Below are 18,754 nucleotides of genomic sequence, written 5' to 3' on the forward strand. Positions count from 1 at the left end.
CTAGTGCTGTCAGTGGAGTATTAAAGTCCCTCACTATTATTGTGTTGCCACCTATTTCATGTCTGAGAGCTAAAACAATTAGTAACTGCTTTATAAATTCGGTATCTCTAGTGTTACGTGCATCTATATTTAGGATTTTGATATTTTCCTGCTGGACTAGTCCTTTTATTATTATATAACGTCCTTCTTTGTCTTTTTTAACTGCTGTTCCTTTAAAGTTTGCTTTGTCTGACATAAGAATAGCTAATCCTGCTCACTCTTGGTGTCCATTTGCATGGAATATCTTTTTCCACCCCTTTACCTTAAGTTTTTGTGAGTCCTTATGTGTTAGATGAGTCTCCTGAAGACAGCAGAAACTTGGCTGGTGAATTCTGCCTTCCATATCTTTTAAGTGGAGCATTTAGACCATTTACATTAAATGTTAGTATTGAGATATGAGGTACTATTCTAGTCACTGTGCTATTTGTTGCCTGAATAACTTGTTTTTTTTCTTTTCATTGTGTTATTGTTATATAGGTTCTATGAGAGTTGCGCTTTAAGGAGGTTCTATTTTGGTGTATTTGAAGATTTATTTCAAGATTTAGAGGCCTTTTAGCAGTTTTTGTAGTGCTGGCTTGGTAGTGGCAAAATCTCTCAGCATTTGTTTGTCTAGCAAGGACTGTATCTTTCCTCCATTAATGAAGCTTAGTTTTGCTGCATACAAAATTCTTGGCTGAAAATTGTTTAGAGAGGCTAAAAATAGGACCCCAATCCCTTTTAGCTTGTAAGGTTTCACTGAGAAATCTGCTGTTAATCTGATAGGTTTTCCTTTATAATTTACCTGATGCTTCTGCTCACAACTCATAAGACTCTTTCTTTCATCTTGACTTTGGGTAGCCTGATGACTATGTGCCTAGGCAATGACCTTTTTGCAATGATTTTCTCAGGTGTTCTTTGTGCTTCTTGTATTTGCATGTCTAGATCTGTAGCCAGCTCAGGTAGGTTTTCCTCGATTATTCCCTCAAATATGTTTTCCAAACTTTAGATTTCTCTTCTTCCCAAGGAACACCAATAATTCTTAGGTTTGGATGTTTAACATAGTCCCATACTTCTTGGAGGCTTTGTCCATTAAAAAAAAATTTCTTTTCTTGTCTTTAATGGATTAGGTTAATTTGAAAGCCTTGTCTTCAAGCTCTGAAGTTCTTTCTTCTGCTTGTTTGAGTCTATTCCTGAGACTTTCCAGTGTATTTTGCATTTCTACAAGTGTGTTTGTCCTCAACTTCCAGAAGTTGTGATTGTTTTTTATTTATACTATCTATTTCACTGAGGAGTTTTCCTCTCATATCTTGTATCATGTTTTTAATTTATTTAAGTTGGACTTCACCTTCTCTTGTGCCTACTTGATTAGCTTATTAGTTGACCTTGAATTTTTTATCTGGCAATTCAGATTTCATCTTGGTTTAGATCCATTGTTGGAGAGCTGGTATGGCCTTTGAGGGGTGTTAAAGAACCTTGTTTTCTCGTATCACCAGAATTGCTTTTCTGGTTTCTTCTCATTTGGGTAGACTACGATGGGGGGAGATCTGGGATTCAATGGCTGCTGTTCACATTCTTTTGTCCCATGGAGTGCTCCCTTGCTGTGGTTTATAATTGGGTTGGGTTTGTTTTTTAATTGGCTTCCTGGGAGCCAAATTATAGTGTTTGGTTTTGCTCTTCTGGGTCTAGCCACCCAGTGGAGCTGCCAGGCTCCAGGCTGGTACTGGGGAGTGTCTGCAAAGAGTTCTGTGATGTGATCTATCTTCCAGTCTTGCAGCTGTGGATACCAGCATGTGCTCTGGTGGAGGTAGCAGAGGAGAGCAGTGGACTCTGCGAAGGTCCTTTTTTGTTTTTGTTTGGAGCACTGGTTTTATGTTGGTTGGCTTCCAGTCAGGAGGTGGCACTTTCCAGACACCATCAACTGCAGTCCTATAGGAAGGATGCAAACTTGCCCTAGGAAAACCTGGTTAAGTATTCAGGTTTCTCAGGTTGTAGGCAGGGCCATAGAGCTCCCAAAGGATTATAACTTTTGTCTTTGGCTACCAGGGTGAGTAGAGAAATACCACCAGGTGGGGACGGGGATAAGCATGTCTGAGCTCAGCTTTTCCTTGGGCGGGGCTTGTTGCAGCTGCTGTGGGGGATGGTGGTATGGTTCCCAGCCCAATGGAGTTATATTCCTGGCGGGATTATGGCTGCCTCTGTTGAGTCATAAAAGTCACCAGGGAAGTGTGGGAAAGTTGGCAGTCATAGGCCTCACCCCACTCCCACGGAGCTGGTAGTCCTAAAGGCCAGTCTCACTCCCACCGTACCCCCTGCGGCAACAGCACCAAGTGTATTTCCAGGCAGCCAGGACCAGGGCTTAGAACTTGCCCCAGACCATGAGCCTCCCCATCGATAATGCAAGCAGAGTCATAGTTTTTCAGCATCTCGGGGAGCCTGCAGCAGTGATCCAGTTCCTTCAAAGTGCCTGTGGATTCTCTCAGCTTCCCTGGTATGTTCCTGGGGTAGTACTTGGAGCAAAAGTTCACAATGTGAGAATCCACATGCTGCCCTGTGCACTCGAGAGGGAGCTGCAAGCGAGTCCTGCCTCCTCTTCACCATTTTAATCCAGGTCTGGAATCTAGATGAAGAGTCATGATTCTCTGTTTTGATGGTTTAAGTCAGGTGTATATTCACTAAAACTAAAGCTATCTCAGTTATATAGATTAAGCAGGACCTGAGAGTAACACTCAGATTTTTCCAACCTAAGGACCTAAGGACCCTATGGTATTTTATAGGTGAGTCACACCTTTCTGATTAGAGCCTTATCAAATAAATAAAATAAATAGATTGATAATGATATAATGATAATCTATAATGATATCATGGTAATCACATCCACCTTGATTCTGGTGAGTAAACTGCTCCCTGGCCTCTTCCACCCTAGTAGTCTTTCATTTACATCAAATCCTAGAAACCACTTTAATATCAGTATCTCCCACCTTTATTCTTGGCAAAAGAGGGAAGTCAATGCAGCACTTGGTGTTTTGGTGAAAGCAAGGTCTTCTGGGCCTTCCCAGAGACCAACAGGGAGTTGTCGAGCCAATCATCCTGGATAATGTCACTCCAACATCCCCATCTCCATACCTTCTTAGATCCCTGTTATATCACGGCTAGGAATTTTTAACATCTTCATTTATCACAGTTCACTGTGTATTTTACATTTACATTAAGACCAGGATTAAGTTAACCAAGTGGACAAATTGTTAGAACCTTTTCCAACTGCTAGCACATTAAAGACAGACTCTCTGATGAGTGACCCCACATTAATAAATTATGTTCCTCTTTCTTCCTTGGTTTAGCAAACTCGAATCCATTCACAAACACATAATCTCCTGCTTCATGCAAATATAATTTAAAAACAGATAAATATTGCTATTCTGTAAGCACGCAGAATTTCCTTTGGGTTGACTTTGTAACTTCCCCCTGCTCCCCAACCTCCTTGGGCTGCTGAAATTTTACTCATGCTATAGGCTTAGAGGCCAAGAAAATTGGTAGAAGTGAATGAATGGAAAATACACACAATCTTTCAAGGCAACTACCTCAGATGAGGTAGCTATAGGTAAAGCAATCAGACAAAAGTGTTTCTGCAGACATGTAAATGTCAGCAGAGTTTTGAGATAGTATGCTAGCCAAAAACTTCAAACTGGTAGAATCTACTAAATTATACCTGGGGCTCCAGCTACAAGGATGTTTGAGAAAGGTGGACTTTTAGCCATTCAACTTATGCCTACAATAAAACCTCTAGAAAGAGGTCTGAATATATGATGAGCTAGCCATCTGGACTGTATCTGTCACGTTGGGTAAAGCACTGAAGTTAGTGCCTGGCACAAAGCAAGTGCTCAATAAATGTCCGTACTTATTTTATTAAAAGTATCAGCTTAAGTATCACTTCCTTAGGCCATTTCCGTCCTTCTGGACTACATTAAATTCCCTGGCTATATGCTCCCAAAACTTCTACAGTTTTAAAATTCTTACCTCACTTGTAATTATACTCTGAAACCTCTTTCTTTTATGCTGAAACCCATGTTTCATGAAAGCAGGAACCAAGTTTATCTACCTTTTTAAAAATACATATCACTAGGGTATATGGCTAATAACAGGTGTACAATAAATGATAATGAATTAAAAAGTGGAATTGGTAGAGGTTCTGCCTCATTGTCTTCAGTTGTTTTCTTAATAGTACGTTATTATGTACTAAAGGAATGTAACACAAATGCCACGTTACCTGGTTTCATAAGTATCTTATTAAACTAATGAGGTATAGGGCTAAGAAAAGTTATTTTAAAAATATATCTAGCTTCTTTCTAGCTACTTGAACTGAAATGTCAACTTAAAATTTCTAAAATGGAGTGTTATAACTTATCTTATATATTACATGTCAAATAACCTACATCTTGGTCCTCAAGTATCCTAATTTCACAGAGTTCTATCTAATTTGGTGTCTCTAGATATGTATAGTGTCTTGATAACTTTATCAGATTAATAAATTCTTAGATCAAATTTGTCATGGTTTCAACTCTACTTTTGTTCTTGCAGTTTTGTCTACATAATCAACATTTGTTTTCTATGACAGTGTGGTCAATATCGAGGAAAACTTGAAAAGAATGACAGTTAAACTAAGAACCTGTGTTGGAATCCTGGGTCTTATACTTTACTGTGTTTAAGAAAATTACCCATATTTTGTTAAATCTACAACATTGTTGAAAAATCACCAAAAAAGAAAAGATACATCCCAATTTTATGAAGGTTAACGTGGATTATTTTATCTTAGATTGATGAAATACAGTACTTAGTTCTTTGACCTTCAGCTTTTTCATCTACATTACTCACCAGCTGCAATCCTGCCTGCTTCATAACTATATTTTTCCATCCCTCTTGCCCACTCTCCTTCCCTGGGAATGGCTGGAATACCATGTCCGGACCCCAGGGGACATTTTTCTGCTGGATGCACTTGCCTGCTATTCAGTAAATCTGTCCTAGATGGGCACCTAACCCAAGCTTCTTGGATCATGTTTTTCCAGGGATTTCTTTTCCTCTGTATTTTTAAAATGTACATTTTTAAATTTTAGAATAATTTTATGTTTTTAGAAAAGTTGTAGTAATAATACACAGAGTTCCTGTAATCCTTCACCCAATTTGCCCTATGGTTAACATCTTAGATTTGTCAAAACATTAACATTGGTTAATTACTATTAACATTAACATTGTTACATTACTATTAATTGAACTCCATATTTCACCGATTATTTTCATTAATGCCCTCTTTCTGTTCCAGGATACAACTCAAGATACCACAGTGGATTTAGCTGTTGTGTCTTTTTGGTCTCTTTTGGTATACAATAGTTTCTTCATTTTTGTTTTTTATGACTTTGCCAGTTTTAAGGAGTACTGGTCAGGCATTTTGTAGATTGTCTTTCGATTTGGGTTTGTCTGATATTTTCTCATGATTCAACTGGAGTTGCAGGTTTTTGGAAAGAAATCCACAGACATGAGGAGCCTTTGTCATTACATCATATTAGACAGTAAATGATAGTCACATGACATCACTGGTTAAGAAAGTTTCAGCCAGCATTCTCCACTCTAAAGTTGCTATTCTTCCTTTTCTATATTCTTTGGAAGAAAGCCACTGAGTTCTTTGGAAACTTCTAAACCAAAGCAAAATGAATAGATTCTGTCCTTATTTAATGAAGGGATCCAAGGACTATACAGGCTGTGAAAAAAAGCCTGTCTGCAAGGTGGAAAAATAAACCAGTTAATGAGATACGGACAGAATTGTGATGGCATTTCCACCTCCTGAGGCTCAGAGAAGCTCCCCGTCTTCTGGAGATTATATTCCACACTACTATTGTGCCAGAAAATTTCCCTTTTCGCCTACGCCAGTTTAGATTGAATTTCTATATGTCCAACCAAAAATAGGCTACAATACTGTATACCTCATTGGATTGCTATGAGAATTAAATAAGTAGTATGCGAAGGGAGTGCCTACCACAGAAAGAGACACATAGCAGTACCAATAGATGTTGAATATTATTATTAATATTAATTGATGCAGAGTAGTATTTTGAATTCATTACATTATAAACATTGTGGAAATAAACTAATGGTCACAGATTTCTTAGTTATATTTGAGAATTTGAGATCGCACCTTAAACATACCTGCTATTGTAGCATTGGATTCAAAGAGAAGTGAAACGAGTTGTAGCTTTATCAGGATCTTGCTGCTTCTGCAAGAACTAAGCCATGTTTGCGTTAAATTCAGAGGCAAGAAAAAAGCGGTCTGGTATTTGAAGTACATAATTATCCACATTCTTCTTTCCTGAGGAAAGGGCCATCAGAGCTAAGTCTTTTAGTCAAGAAGCATCTTTGATTCACAAATACTATGTGATCCTTAACGTCCCATGACTATTACCTAGAATTGTTTTAGCCTTAAAGTGCAGAGAGAGGGGAGAAGTGTGCATTTATATCTTTAGTACATATCATTAATGTATCTGTTGTGACATTTATCTACAGTCATGAAATGAAAAAATAATTTGGGCATAAGTGACTTTGAACTACTCCTATTTAGTTCTCCAAATTTAATTTTTTTAATAATGGGAATATAGCTATCAAGAAGACAAACTTTTAATAGCTCTTTAATGAAGCTGTCCTGATATTTCCTTTTCTCTTAAAAAACTCATTTATAGATTGTTTCACATTTCTACCTTGGTTCTGATTTTCTAAAAGCAATTTTGGTATGAAAGAGGTACAATAGAAAGACAGGCTAGTGTCCAAGTCTCTAAAATGGTTTGTCTCTGTGCAATGCAAGGAGAATATGCTCAGTGGGCAGTGCCAATACCTGGAAGTATACCAGATGCTTGGCAGTGTAGCATAGATCTTAGTGAAGGAATTCAAAGTAAGAGAAAGTAAAGGAAAAAAGAAGGGACTATACAGAAGTATCCCTACACAAAATGGTGAAAGAAGTAGTGTATATTGCATGTCAGCCTACTTCCAGCATCAGCCCTCTCCATCTTTCCTTGACTCCCTAAAAGCAGATGACTTAGTGCCCAACTCATGCATCCCCCTGTTTCAGACTTAAGTATTCACCTCCTGTTCCTATAATCCCTCAATGCATCAGCAAGCACCTATTTGAGCATCCATGAAGATAAAATACACACAAATATAAATTTGCCATTGTCCCAGTCCTCCAGAAACTTGCTGTTTAGTGGGGGAGGAGAAGCATGTATGTAGATAACTAAAACAAAAAGGCAGAGTGGTGTAGAGAGGGACAAAGAGCTACAAGAGAACTAGGAGAAGAGGAATAATCTGAGGTGTAGGTTAAGATGTGGTCTGTGGGAGGCTGAGACAGGAGAATCACTGGAATCCTGGAGGCGGAGGTTGCAATGAGCCGAGATAGTGCCACTGCACTTCAGCCTGGGCAACAGAGTGAGAGTCCGTTTCAGAGACAGAAAAAACAAAAAGATGTGTGCTGTGGTGTGACAGAGCTAAGGGAGGAGTTCCTAGAAGACAATGTACAAAGTCATGAGAAGAAGGTCAAGGAAAAGATCCTGGATTTGATAAGTTTAACATAACTATAGAATGCAGTTTAAATTAGGTGACTCATGGATTACATTGATTTATTCCCAGAATAACAAATATTAAAGGAGGTAACAAACAAATTACATAAGATAAGTAGAGAGAAAAGAAAAGACAGCCAATTATTTAAATAATTCTAGCATAAGAAATAATACAAAACTATAAGGACAGCAGCGTTTCCCCCTATCTGTTCATGTTTTGAGGCATAATGGAAAAACCCCACTTTTTATTATCAAATGGTTTACATAATGATCAAGTACATTAAATCAAAACAGAAAAAAAAGGGCTTTAATAATATGGAAAATATCCTTTTCCTGCAGAGACAGATTGGGGACTGAAAGCGTCAGTTGGCTGGGTAGCTCATTAGCCGTCTTTCATGAGTGGCACCACCTTGGAAATAACCAGAGCCCTGAAATAAAGATGAAAAGGCAACAAAGAGGGGACTCTCTGTTACCCTTAGGCAGGCAAATCAAAGCAACTGAGGCTAAAAAGAGATGGGAAAAGTTCACTTCAAAGCATTACTATTATCTTGCTCATTTCTGAATAACTGAAACCAACAGACCTCCCAACACACTTGCTGCCCTTTTTTGTCCATGGGGAAACAGGCTAGTCTACGAGTTTACTGGATATCCATTATTTCTATCTTGCAAACATCCCCTATTCCTTCTTTTGCTAACCAAATACATTTTTTCCCTTTTGAGAATCTTTCATCCCCAAGAGGATGCAGGTGTTTGATTGTGTGAGCCAGGACAGCCAATAAGAGTATACCTTCAAAGACTGATCTGCTCAGCAGAAAAAGAGACTCGATTTCTTTGTAAGGTTACAAAATTCGTCAACTGTGTAGGGCTGGCACTATGGACATAATGTGAGGGGAATTAAACCAGCACAGGAAGCAATGCTGAAAGCAAGTTAGAGAAAGAGAAAATCATATTCTTCCTGATGTTGTTAAGCCCAGGACAAGCCCTGCTATTTCTTGACTTCTGAGTTACATGGGCTGATGCATTTTCTCTGCCCAAGTTAGAATTGCGTTCCTGTCACTTGTTACTGAGAGCACTGAATGCAGTACGTTTTTGAGCTACACTTTTCCATAGGACACTAAAGAGACTTTGAAATCAAGATCTTCCCTGTTGCATGAGTATGGGTAGTGTGCATGCTGTAGCATGAAGATGCTCAGAGCGTCATATCACCTTAAGAATAATTACTGAAGGAGGAAGAATGAAAGCAACCAGGATGAAAATAAAGTTTATTTTTCACCTTCTTTCACCACTGATAGAAATGAATGAGTTGTGTTGATACTCTAAGGAAATTCACATTTTGATCTCCCAATGAATCACCTATGGAAAATTAGAAACGTGATGTTGTCACTATAAAGTGGCCCTGGTCCTGCGGATGACATTTGCAGCTTCAGTAAAAAAGTAAAAGATCAAACCTTAATTGATTACTTATTTTGGGGTGCACATGGCACTAAATTGCAAGTGGGGATGTAAGGGCGCAGATATCTTAGGAGAGAGGACATTTTGACTCAAATAGACAAATTCCACTACAGTTCTATGAAAAAACACATGTACATTGTTTAGTAGGGTTAGCAAAGTCTGACTAATTTATAATACTGCCAAAACAAAGTAGCTTTATCACAGAGTCTGAACTAAATTTAAAATACATACCTAGTCTGTACATTGTTTGTCGAAGATTCTCAGTAAATTCTTTCTGATTGAATAAAAATGAAACGTTATCACTTTCAACATAACAGAAAATTTAAGCTGCGAATGCTCGTAAAGAAATTAGGGGAAAATAATGGGGAACAAAACCCGCAATCGGCTTATCAATCGGCTTATTGTTGACACGCCACGCCACTGAGAACTAGTATCTAATTTTCTTGAGCCCTTATCTCAGGTAAAGCTATTGATTCAGGGAAATAGGTTATGCGGAAACCATGAAAGTTTCTAGTCTGGCCGACCCTAGGTTCACGACTCTTTACTCCAGGCAAGAGATAAGCACCTGTCGTTAAATTTCAACATCCCTGTCTGTCAAATGGGAATAATAATGATTCTCTCATTTGGTGGCTGTGAGAGGTGAGTGAAACGAGACTGAAATTTGACCCAGGAAATATTTGTACCTCTCACTTTAAAGGACAGAATTTTAAAAAATAATAAATGATCAGAAATTAAGGTAGAATATAGTGAACACTAATAGCGGGAAATAGCTAATCTGCAGGTGAGGTGGCTGAAAGGCTCCTACGCTGAAAGTGTTTGCTGGATGCACAGGAGATCTGGGATACATTCCGAACTCGGCAACAGGACCAACTCTTTTCCTCAAGGTTACAGACCAGCCAGGTTCCAGTTCAGGTCTGGGAATCTACCCACCCAGAGTTTGCGCCCTTTTCGTTTTGCAATTTAAAACCGGGTTGTAGGGGGAAGGAGTGAAGGCAGCATGTAGAGAAAGTAAATTACAGTTCAGGTAACAGGAACAAGAAAATCTCCAAGGTCAGGGTTGGGTGTCAACGAATTATGCAAAATACGACGGAATGAGAAGTCACAAACGCCTTGCAAAGAATTCTGAATTTTAGAAGCTCTTTGCAGAGCCCCCTTCAGCCCGCTCCAAGCGGCCTTGGGTCCCTCTCTAGGCTGTCGGACTTCGCCTTCCTTTTCTCCTTGTTTTTCCCAGCAACCAAAGCATCTGAAAAACATTTTTTTCCTCCATAAATCTGAACAAATTTCCTTGTAACGCAGAAGCTTTTTTTATCGCTTTAACAAAACTTTCCTCTGCTTCTCTAGGGAGAACCTAGTATTAGAGCTGCCCGATAGGCGGGACCCCGAAATCGGGGCAGCTCTGGCTTAGTCCAGGCTATTCTAGTGGGCGCCAGCACCAGAGGCGCCTCTCCACCCGGGCGGGGATCCGAGCTCCGGTCCCCGCCGCGGTAGCGAGTGCAAAAGCCCCAACCGGAGTCAGAGGAGCCGCGCTCGCGGAGGGGTGCGCGCTAAGTCCTCGCGGCTTCCGCAGGAGCTATTTTTAGCGGTGCGTGGCTCCCCCCGCCCCCGGCGTGGTAGCCTCCGGCTCGCGGCTCCCCGCGGCTCCTCTCGGTCTCCCCCGCCGCTGCCGGCTCTTGGTAGCTTCCACGCGGGCAGGTCCGGAAACTGAGCATGTCTGCAAGCGCTCGACGGCGCCGGCGGCAGCGGGGGCAGAGCTGGGCTGCGTCAGGCTGAGCCCATTCACCTCGCGGCCGCAGGAGCGCAGCGCCGGCGCCGCGCCGCCCAGCCCCGCCGAGAGGGGCGCACTCGCCGCCGCTGGGCCCGCCGCCGCTCACCGCAGCCCCCTCCTGGCGACCCGCAAGTAAGTTTGTGAGGCTGCTGGGCGGTGGGGCGAGGTCTTGGAGCCCGGGGGAGTCCAGGAGGGATAGCGGGAGGCGCGGCTGGCGCCCGGGAGAGCCGGCTGGCCTCTGTCCCCTGTGTCTGGTGCCTGTCCGAGCCACTTTGAAACCTGGTGGCCATTGGGATGCTCGAGCGGGGACGACGGGCAGAGCAGGAGGGCAGAACTAGCTCCAGCGGGGGCCCAGAGGGCAGACTTGGGAAGAAGGAAAGACCGTGCGGCGAGGGAGGGAACCGGGCGGGGAGGCTGGACTTGGGGCGCGGGAGCCCGGCCAGGGGACAGCCGCAGAAGGAAAGTGGGGGTGTCACCGGGGGATAGGGTGGGAGCAGCGTGAGAGTACACTGTTGGGGGCGCAGAGTGGAGGGCAAACGTGTCTTGACCAGAGCGGCAGGAGGATGCGTGTAAAGTGGGGCGCGTGGAAAGCGGATTTGAACGAGAGCAAAGGACGCCGGTGAAAGGGACAGTGGGCTCCGGAGGACTCGGATAATTTGGGCAGTCAGTACAAGGTTAGGGGGCACATTATGATGGAGTCAGCCTGGACTCTGTCTCCGGCTAGAGTACTCGAGGCCACATGTTGGGAACTGGCTGGGGAGAGGATGGATGTAGAAAGTGGCCTGGAAGGGCCGGCTGGAAAATCGCTGAGGGATTCGGGTGAAGAGGAAGGGAGCTGTGCAGGATCGGGCGTTGGAACTGGGCTGCTGGTAGGGCCTGAAAGGTTCGGGAGAGGGTTGGAGGCTTCCCCGTGCCGCCCCTTGAATAGTGATTTAGTACTGTTCTCTGAGGTTCACTTTCACCCCGGGCTCCTCCTCCGTCTACTACCTGGCTTCGATGCACCTCGGCTCGCTGTAGGCGAGCTTGTAGGAGATTTAAATAGACATCAGGCAGTGGGGAAGGTAGTCGTTTACAGCGGGGAGCTGCTCAGGCTTCCCTTAAGTGGTTCCTGGCACGCTCAGGGTGCAGTGTAGGGTCTGAATGTGTGTGTTGCAGGAGTAGGGTGGGGTAGGGGGAGTGGTGTCAGTTCTAGGCCACAGGAATTCATGGTCTGGCCCCAAAGGTGCGGTGTTTTTGGCCAGGAAGTCAGGCAGAAGTCTGCAGCGTGCAACTCGCGGCGGGGCGTGTGTGTGCGTGTGTGCGCGTGTGTGCGCGCGCGTGTGCATGTTTCCGGCCCGGGGTCGCGTGTGTGGCTGCAGCCTGTCTCCATGATAAGAAGATCCAGGGATCCACGGGCGGCACGGGGAAGGGATTAAGGGGAACATGCTTCCCTACGTCTTTTCTGCCTCCTTTTCCCAGAGTAGCATTCTTTGCTTATCCAATGATGCTTCTCTCTAACCTCTCCCTCTCCCCTTACATCCCAAACCTGATGCGAGTCTTCTCTGATTCGGCACTCTAAGGAGGACTCAGCCGCCGGCTGCGACCACCGTGGACTCCCTCTATGGAAGGGAATCCTGGGAGTCCCGGCCGTCAGAGGGGTTCCCAAATCCAAAGGGTTCATCTCCAAGGCGTCACTCCGGGGGTCCGCGGTTCACTCTGCTGCCCCTTGCAGGTGATGCTGTGATTGTTGCCCGCGGACAGGGAAGCACGATGCCTCCAAAAGGCCAGCGGGGCGGAGAAGCAGGAACAGAGACCAGCATTTAAGGGAATCTCTGGCGGGGGCCTCCCTGGAGTTCCCGACATGTAAATATAGTGAAAAAAGAAAACACTAGGTTACTAGAATAAACACGTCCTAAAATCGCTATGCAAAAACGCCTTTTTGAACAGCAAAGATTTCACCCACCAAAACAGGGAAGCAAGAAGCTTCCACAGTGTGCAGGATCCGAAACAGGACCTGCCCGGCCAGGCCCGGCGTTGGGGGGTGAGAGTGGGGGAGGGGTTGTCGGCTTCTCCATCCAGCTTGCCATGTTCTGCCATCGGTTTCGCATTTTCAGAGAGACTTTACCAGATGCAGGAAATGAAGATGAAGGCAACTCTGGAAGGATGAAAAGAAGGGAGAGCAAGCACTGTACCTACTCTCTGCTATCTAAGAGGGCTGGTCTCATAACTAAAATATCCAGTCCCTGAGATCTTGTGTGCAACCATCAGAAATAGTTCAGGACACCAAATTGCACAGAGAAGATTCAGATGAGGAGAAACAAGAACTCTGTGGAAAACTGTTGGAGACAGTGGCACGGTTGTCTTAAAAGGTGATGTCTGTCCCATGGAGGGACACAAGAGCGAGGACAGCACGGTTCTAATGGCCAGGGCGTGTCCTCTTATTCCATGTGACAGTGGCTAGCTGAGTTGCTAGGGTATGTTTTTGAAATATACCCTTTGAAATATGTTGATTATTCTGGACATCTGTAAGGTGGGAAATTTGAATAAAAAGACTTCTGTCATTATTGGCTTTTATGGCTATGATTTTTTTCAGTTATTTGTATAAATCATGTGAAGGTAAAATAAATGATCATTTCAGCCATTAATTCTGTTCTGCACAGATTGCTGTTCAAATAAAACATCGTCTGATATGTCTGCCTGTATTGTTTTGTTTGGGGGTCACTGAAGAGGGAAAATCGGCCAAATTGATTAGGGTGTCATATAAAAGCAGAGAGTAGGTCCGGGTAGATCTTATGAGTGTGTGCAGGAAAAGGCTTCATTATAGAATGCTAAATTTAATGTGAGATGAGAGAATCTTTTACTCCCCACCTCCTGCATTTGAAACACAAAGGATTGTACCCTTGGGCTGGTTCCTAGTCCTTAAGTGGAAGCCTAACTGGGCACTTTTTTTCTGGAGGATTGTTCCCTAAATCCTGGTAAGCTTTAGAAAATAGGCAATGGAATCTTTGTTGCACTAAGGTAAAGTCATTACAAAGAAAAAAAAAAGAAGAGGAAGAAGAAGAAAGTAAAGGTGGTGAAATGGCTTGAGGAGGCAAAATGAGAAACAGAGATGTCAGTCAAAGTGGAAAAAGAGAAATAACTTTCTCTCACTTTAGGGATAGGTCTTATTGATAGGCTTAGAGCAGTGATTCTCCACTGGGGGCAGTTTTGCCCCCTAGGGGATACTGGCAATATCTGGAGACATTTTTGGTTGTCACAACTTTGGGGGAGAGGTACCGCTGGTGTCTTGTGGGCCAGGCCGGGGATGCTGCGAACATTCTACAATAAACTGGACAGCCTCCTGCAGTTATCCAGCCCAAATGTCAGTAATGCTTAATTTGAGAAACCTGATTTTCAACAAGATGTGCTTAACATTAAAAGCAACCCCTTTTAGGATACTTTCAAATATTCCTATTGGAAGTCCATCTCGAAAATCAAGAGTAGTTTATAAGAGACTTTCTTTGCAAAATGGTCCCACGTTCAAAAACACTTGTTTTAAGGAAATTAAAGAGGCTTCCTTTTGGCAGAACTGTTTTTCAGCCTTTAAAAAACAAAAAACAAAAAACCCTAAGACATATTGAGAATGTCTAAAAGGTGAATTATATGCATGTGTGCATAAGAACTAAGTAAACATTGTTTGATAAAACCAAATCAAAAATATTCTGCTGTACTAATTTCACTGAACTTGTTTGGTAATTGCTTTTTAAAAGAGAGAATCTTATTTTTTAATTAAAATGAATTTAGTTAAAATTATAACTTGTAAGTTCTTTATCAAGTGAGGGATTAAACAATCAGAGAAAAATGTTAGGCAAATATTAATTTGAAGCCCCCAACAAATTCCAAAAGGAAACCTTAGTGTTTATAGGTATCTGCATAGAAAGGTAAGAATGTCGTATAATTTTCTCATACTGTATTTAATTTCCATTTGAAATCGACAGCATGGAGTGTATTGAGAAGCATCAAGCCTTTTGATTCTGGAGCACAATGCATTGACTAGAAAGGAGGAACAATACCTTACACTCATAAATGTAATAAGATACTGTTCTAATATCCCCTGCATGCAGGAACTCAGAGCACTTATTAGGTAAAAGCCTTGTCATTAGCACAATGAGGCCTAGTGAAACTAAAATTTGGTCATTGTTTCTACCTCCTCTTCCGTCCCACCATTCCACCCATTTTCGTTATTGGTTTGTTTCAGAATTCATTCTGAAGGTATCATCATTTGGGTTGCTTACTTCCTTTCTTGTTCTAATAACCATTCCATTCACCCTTACCTATTACTGTCCCTCAGGGGTCTGTGTTGCAGCAGACTTGATACTCCTGCTAAGACTCTGGGGAACCCAGCAACCCCCCACCCCGCTCCGCCCTTTCTCCTGTGTGTACAAACACAAACAGCTCTTTTCTGCTTCTAGGTGGAATGAGGATTTGTGCCTGTCTTGGAAAAAGGCAGTGGGGATAGCCTTTGTTTTTCACAAAGGCAACCTCAGTTTCTCTGCTTGTATATTTACTGAATTGGTTTGTTCAATTGCATATTCTTGCTATTAGAGAGACTTCATCTTTCCCAAGGGAATAGTGAAAGAACTGGGGAAAACATGACTTCAGTGTAAGCAATGCTGGTATTGATAGAATGCAGCTGTCATTTTACTATGTGAAAACCCAATAAATGTGATTTGAACCAATGATAATCAGATCTGTAAATTCCATAAGCATTTGTAAACTCAACAGTAGCAGGTTCTGTTTTAGACACTGGGACTCTTACACTTGCAATACCCAGATATATCTCTCAAAGTGTATCTGTACAAAGAAACATAAGATAGGTATTCATTTTCATTGAATTTGGAGCAATTATAGAGATATTTTCTGATTCTTGAAAAGATTTCAGAACACAATTGGTGAGATGCAGAAGGCAGAAGAAATCATTAAGGGGAAAACAGTTCCATGGATTTCTGTACAGCCTAGACAAGGAGGGAATGAGAAATTTGAGGTGAAAGGGATCAATTCTTGTCTCTCTTTTCCTTTCCTTAGCAAATGGTTATTGATTTTGACATCTGAGCAAGGAGAGGTGGTTTCCTTCCCTGCAGATACTTGTTGAATGGATGTGTGCCCTTTTGCACTTCTGATAGCCACAGTGGTAGAAGACAATGGGCTGGCTGGCACTGGTAGTTAGAGGAAGCAGAATTTCAAATCAGTTCTGTTTTAATGGTGTTTTCAGCAAAGGTTCTAACCACACACTTTCAAAGACCGAGCATTCTATGTCACTATTTTGAGGAGATTAATAGAAAGACTACAGACCTGAGCATTTTTGTTATTTTGGGTACTAGGCAATACCTGTGCTATTTGGAGAAACCATATTTATTTGGGGGACAAGGAAATATTGATAAGACGGCAGCTCCTTTTACCTAAAAACAAACTTTCTGCTTACTCTGGCATGTCAATTATTGTCCCAGCTGGAAGGAGGGTCATGTGAGAATTTTATCAAACACCCTATGTTGCTCTTGCTGAATTCAGGAGCAACCACACACATACAGAGCAAGATTTTGAAATTTATGCTGTAGCCACGGCAAAGAGAATATCTTTTTTGCAATTTCATTTTATCTTATAATTGTTGAAGATAAGTAATAGCAATGCAGGAAAAAGGCAACCTTGTTTGTGGAAGGTTTTACTTTTGTTTACAAATGCTTATTCATCTTAAGAAACAAATAGCCTGGAACATTTTCCCAGGCTTTCAGCCTTCTTTATAAATAGTGTGTCTCTTCTGTCTCTGGAATATTCATTATGTGATGTCGTTTGGAATCTGAATCCTGGGCTCAGATGGCTGATACGGTTCCTTCTAATTTTGTGATTTAGAATTGTCTATCCTCCTAAAGAAGGTAAAAGAGACAAGCTGTTTGTCATTGGGGGCACAGTAAAAGGTGCAGGCTGTAGTCTGTTTTACAGAATTACATGCATGTTGCTTGACCTTGGCCTGGGACCCCACTGACCAAAACACTGAACTCAGCCTTCTGGATTATGAAGCCTGATTTTCACAATTTGGATTTGAGCAACAGTGTTTTGACCAGGTTTGACAATCAACTGATGTGTTTGGAAAAGACTGACTGATGAGCCAGAATACTAACCACCCATTTACAAGGAAAGAGGCACAGACATTTAGGGAGGATCAAGAGCTTTGCAGTCAAACCTGGCACTCCTGCTTAGTAGCTTGTGACTTTAGATGAGCTTAACTTTATGGAACTTTATTTCCTCATCTTTAAAATGAAGATAATTATGAAGTGATTTGCGCGAGGTCAGTAGTCACTCTGCATCATTTCAGCTTAGTTTACAGTTTTCAAAATCTCCATCCAAACCTTCTGCTTCTTATGAGCATGCTTATTTTCTTGGTTAAATTCATGTTTCTTTTATTTATTTAAAAATTCTCAAGAACCTATATTTAGCTCAAGAAATTCTCCTTTCGGTTGTTAGATTCTGGGTCTTCTAGAGCCAAAAAAAGGGTAACTGATGGGTCTCAATTATGTTCAATTCACGTATTGACCTAAATTGTCAAAAAGATTAAGCGCCTTTTTATTTTTTCCTAATTGGGATGAACATAAATAGAGCTTTAGGTAAAGATGTCTAAAACCAAACAATACCATATGCATAATGTCTTTCAACTAGGATGTATTTTTTGATGATCAGACAATTGAAGATTGGCCCTTGTTGATAAGTCTGTTCTTAAGTTAATAGATGTTTTTATACCAGTTCAGTGGTGTTGCTAATATGGTTTATTGAAGCATTTCAGATTCAATAAAAATCTGAAAACCTGCTGTGTGTTGTCCATTGTAAAATAAATAATGTATGTATTCTTATTTGTAATTTATGGTGACTGATCTGCATATGATCAATTGGAATAATGAAAGACTTAAAGTTGGAAACCAGAACAGATGGGAACTTTGAAAGAACATTCCCTTTAGCACCACACAAGTTTCTATTCAAATCTCTATTCCTCAGTTACTAACTACAAAAATACTGGGCAGATTACTTTCTACCTTACTACTTTTTGAGAATCATATCAATTCCCGTGATGATTCGGTGAGATAAGCAAGGAAAGATGCTAGCATGATGTCTGGCACCCTCTTTGTCCTTGTACTCTGCTAATTCCACCACACTTCAGCTGTGCCCTTGCAAGTGATCATTTATGCTTGAATTAGTTCCAACTGTTTTACTCTCAGGAATCAAAAAGCCTGATCTCAAGTTTCTTGAGGGAAAAAAAGAGAGACATGATTAATGACTGTGTGAGTGAGTGGAGTCGGGGGCTCTGTGTGACTCTAGGCGGGACCTGATTCAGGGCTCACACCATGTGACTAGTTGCACTGCAGTTTCCCTTGCAATTTGGTAGCTCCTCTTCCAAAGTCTTGGGTATGTCCTTGAGAGGCTTACTCTTCAGGGTTCTAAGATGGCTGCCAGAAGCTTTCAGAGCTTCTTGTTCCCAGGTTCAAACCTAGTGAAGAGGACAGTCTCTTCCCATGCTTTTTACAGAGGAAAGAAGAAGCTGCTCTTCCTAGAAATTCTAGCAAATATCCCTGGTCAGGTCAAGAGCCCTCCACCAGTCATAGTGGCCAGAAAGGTGGAATATATTGGTTGAGGAAGTATGTTTTCCCATAGAAAATTGAGGGATTGCTGTTTGTATGCTGATTGTATGCTAGCACAATAAGAAGCCACCACAGCATTTTTGTTACTTTTTGGCCCCAAAGAAAAATGTCAGAGTCATGATTTTATTTCATCTGGGTCATAGTTAAAGTCTAGAGGATTCTTTCTGTACCATTACTGAATATGTGTTTCTAGTGATTGATCTGAATTTTCAAGATTAATGACACCAGTGCACATTAGCTCTCTTCCTTCAACCTACATCATTAGACTGGCTGGGTACACACTA

At 41.8% G+C, this 18,754-nt stretch overlaps 1 protein-coding gene across 2 annotated transcripts in view; it reads left to right on the forward strand.

Annotated features, from left to right (window-relative positions):
* The first annotated feature begins 10,809 nt into the window (after positions 1-10,809).
* The window catches only part of OXR1 (oxidation resistance 1), a 469,361-nt gene continuing 461,416 nt past the window's right edge, over positions 10,810-18,754 (forward strand). For both annotated transcript variants that reach the window (XM_015145857.3, XM_015145860.3), the window contains exon 1: positions 10,810-10,959. The gene's annotated coding sequence lies outside the window, so the exon portion shown is untranslated. The remainder of the gene's footprint in view (positions 10,960-18,754) is intronic.

This window comes from Macaca mulatta, chromosome 8 (assembly GCF_049350105.2).
Source record: "Macaca mulatta isolate MMU2019108-1 chromosome 8, T2T-MMU8v2.0, whole genome shotgun sequence".
In the NCBI taxonomy this organism is placed as follows: Eukaryota; Metazoa; Chordata; class Mammalia; order Primates; family Cercopithecidae; genus Macaca; species Macaca mulatta.